This window comes from Habropoda laboriosa, unplaced genomic scaffold, assembly GCF_001263275.1.
Source record: "Habropoda laboriosa isolate 0110345459 unplaced genomic scaffold, ASM126327v1 scaffold57, whole genome shotgun sequence".
Classification (NCBI taxonomy): Eukaryota; Metazoa; Arthropoda; class Insecta; order Hymenoptera; family Apidae; genus Habropoda; species Habropoda laboriosa.
Window position 1 is genome coordinate 4,375,888 of NW_017100229.1, and position 4,089 is coordinate 4,379,976.

Sequence of the window (4,089 nt, forward strand, 5' to 3'; positions counted from 1 at the left end):
CCTCTCCTGTACTGTCCTGTCCTGTCCTCGGGTCCGTCGCGTCGCGTCGCGTCGCGTCGCGTCGTGCCGTTGTGACGCCGGCCGACGAACGTCTCTTCTTTTCTCTTTCCAAAGACGAACGATCAAACACCCACCCGGTTTTGATTTCGCGGCAATACGAGCGATTAGCTCGACACCGCACCACAAAGTGACGTCGCGAGGAACCGCGTGTCCGTTACGGGAAAATCGCTCCCCTCTGCTGCCGCGTTTCCGCGGTCACTCGATTCTGCCACGCCTATCGCGGCAAACCTCGCGATTCTGCCACGCCCACTCCACCCTCTTTCTTCCCCACTCGAACCCCGTGTCATCGGTTCCAAGCCTCGAGTCCCGAGTCTCCACTCCCGACTCCCGACACACTCCCGCCGACACTCCCGACTCTCGACTCCCGATTCCCGATTCCCGATTCCCGATTCCCGACCGTTCACCGACCCCTCCTCCCCATCATCTACCTTCCACCCCCGCCTCAAGGCCTCAGGCATTCGCAGCCTCAATCCCCGGGCGGCGGATTTCCAGTATGAAACTAGGATCTAGTTGCACCTTGTTCTCCCGTGCACGCGAGCGAGATGTCTCCTCCACACTCGTTCCGACCTATCTCTTATCGGACTATCTGCTGCCGACACCGGCAACGAAAACAGAAAGCGGCGATCGTGAGGGATGAGAGAGGTCTGCGGCAGAGAAATATGTATTCTTTCTTCTGTGAAACCAGATTACAGAATATGTACATCGCGGCCGCCACGTGAAACTCCCGGGGAGAAATAACAACGGATGATACCTACCTAAGAGTAAGTACTTAAATAAGTTTCGTTGCGAGCCGATACTACGCTTGCGATGAAACACAGCTACTGCACTAAACAATAGGTATGTAAGTACTTAAGTATTTATGTATATACCTACTTAAGTAGGTACTTACTTACTACGTATTATACATCGAAACATCTCACCTATTTTTCCATTCTCGTTTCAACCGAACGGCCAACTGCGCTATCGTTCTTCCGTTCGTGGTGCATTCACGATCTCCTTCACAATTCTTCCGAAGGAAATATCGCCGATATCTGTCGCTTTATCAAGCACCTAATAGCCGCGTAATAGGTATCACGCCCAGTTTTCGAGTAATCGGCCTGTTATCGGTTGTCGCGCGATATTTTACGTGGGTCCTACGACGCATTTGCTTATCCCACTGATAAAAATATCTATGTAGCATAAACTATGTATGTAGTTCGTTTTTAACGCGTCTAGTCTAACGTCGTCGTATCTACTTTTCTCAAATATCGTTCCCTTATCGAAACATCCGTTTCAACAAAAGTAGGTATCCTACGAGAATACGTTAATGGAAAAATAACTTTCCTCTAACAAACTAGAATCAACGAATTTACGTGTAACAAAGGATGATGGATCGCCGTAGTTCTCCAGTTTGTCGTCATCCCATAATCTTTGCGTGTCCCTCTGATGTTTTAAATCGCAGCGCGACCGGTACGAGTCCATGTAGGCAAACGGTACAAGTTCACCGGTCACCGCTTTTTAACCAAATAATACAGAGAGAAGAATATTTATTTAGGGATCGAAGCACGTCCAACCTATGTACATATGTAAGCAAGTATGTATGGATGAAATAAAAATTTTCAACGTCTCTTCTGATACATCCATCTTAATGTCGCGATTCATATAGGTACATATAGCATTTATGTATGTACTTACTTACTTACGTACATCAGATTCCCCTCCACTCCGCGATACGTGACAAAGTTCTTCCTTCCTTTTCGAAATTTCAGAAAACATCCATCGTTTTAACATTCCAATTGAACTACCTAAATAAGTATGTACTTGCGTATTGGAAACACATATCCACGCACACACGCACGCACGCACGCACGCACGCACGCACGTGTAAACGCAGGTAGGTAAGTAGGTAGCACCTTTCGTCCTGAACTGCCGAGAGTAAACACAAAGATTTTCAACCGGTGATTATGCTCCGTCACGATAAGCCAAGCTTATTTTCCCTCTTGCCCTTGCTTGATGCCGAGATCGTCGGAAAACCTCAAGTATGTGCCACCTACATATAAGTATGTAGGTACATACTTACTTACTTACCTACTATATGTACCTAAACGCACTGCTGCCGTCCTTCCGTCACCAGTTTTACCAAAGATCCAATCGTAATAAGGCACGCATACGTATTATCGCTTGTACGCGGTTCGTCGATTAATTAGAAAAGATTATACACAATACCTACCTGCTATAAAACAGCTAAAGAATTGTTCAACAATCGTCAGATTTAGTTATTTATAGGCTAAATACCTACGTGCTTCTAATATAATACTTAAGTACGTAAAATATCTTTCTCTGTAGGTGTGTATTTGCCACGAGTACAAAGTTCGATTAACTAAAATTAATCGGTAGATAATTATAACTGGTGAGTTGTCCAACTTTCACATATATTTAACGATAAAAATTTAGGACAAATACCGTGTCTAAAGTCTTCTTATCCAAAACTCAAAAGTAATTAACGATTTGATGGTTAATTCATCCGTTCTTATCGCAGGGATAAGATTGCCCGATCAACACCTCGATTAGCTAGCTATCACCGACGGTAGATAAATCTTAATTGGTGTCATGTATCGATTTGCCACTGCTCCGTGTATATGTAAATGTCGTTAATCGTACTTTATCCCCTTTCCTAGATTCCATTTATTTTAAACGGTTCAAAGTATTGATAACAATCAGTCGATAATGTGTAACGTATCAATGATATAACAAGCATTTATACCGATTTGCCTAAAAGGCATTTTAAATGGATACCTACTTACTTGCATACTTATATACTTACATATATCCTTCTTCTTTACCAGATCCGTACAATTTCACCTAACATATGTATGTATGTACACCCTACATAATAGGTACTATACATAAGTATTTAAATCTCCTTAGCACATCTCCTTAAATTTCCACATCTCACTCTCCTGAAAACACCCTTTTACCATCCCCTCCAGCACTCACGTTTAATCATCTACCGCTTCATCAACACGTTACAACGTGGTTCAACAAACGAATAATTCAAAATATACACCCAGCGTATTTAGCTCTCAACCACCCTCCCAACTCTTCCAATACGATCGTCTACTCGACTTTCCGGCTCTTTCACTCTTCGGCCCTCTCTCGGATCGAGCTGGTCTATTTCCTAATTAGAATCTTCCGGCCCCTATGTGGCCGCATCGTCGAGTTCGGCCCTCACCGCCCATTACTTTTAATGGCGTTGTTAATGAAACTAGGTGTCGCCAAATTAACCTCTCGTTTCAGCAATGCTCAACCGAAATTGAAAACTGCACAATTTCTCAGCTGGGAAACGATTCCATTTCAAGTTTACCATTCGCACCTACTCGAGTGATAATTGAACATCGAAACCAAGGCTGGAGAGCAGCGCCCAATCAACGGAGATCAACGGAGATCAACGGAGATGAACGGAGATCAACAACTGTGCGAAACGTATATACTGTACATATTTAGGTACTTGTACACCTATCGATCAACGTTATACAGCCTATTATTTCAAGTAGTATTTACCTCTCTATACGGTAGAGTCGAATGGGTAGCGAATCGAATGAAATTGAACATATACATATGTGTAGGTATAACGAGTACAATAGTTGGAAGAAGCGATAAAAATCTGATCGCCGATTAAAGAGAAGGAATAGAACGAAGTGAGTAGGAAGGAAGATGCGACGTAAGGTGAAACAAGGGCTGCGCTACGTTTGAAAACCACTGGCACTGGCTGATTACCGCGGTAACCACCCCCCGAGCGCCAATTAATCTTAACTTTTACGGGGCAAACACTTTTCATTAAGCTCGGTCCTGCCTCCAACCGGAGTCGAGTTATCCCCTCCCCGATGCAACCTTAGCCACCCTTGCCTTTTTTCCGCCACCGCCGCGGCCCCCGCCCACGGCAGCCTCCTCTCCTCTTCTCTTCGCACTCATCCTCCAGCGAGCACGGCGAGGAACGGCAAGGAAAATGGTTCCCCAGACAAGCGTTTAATCTGGCTCTAATTAGCAACT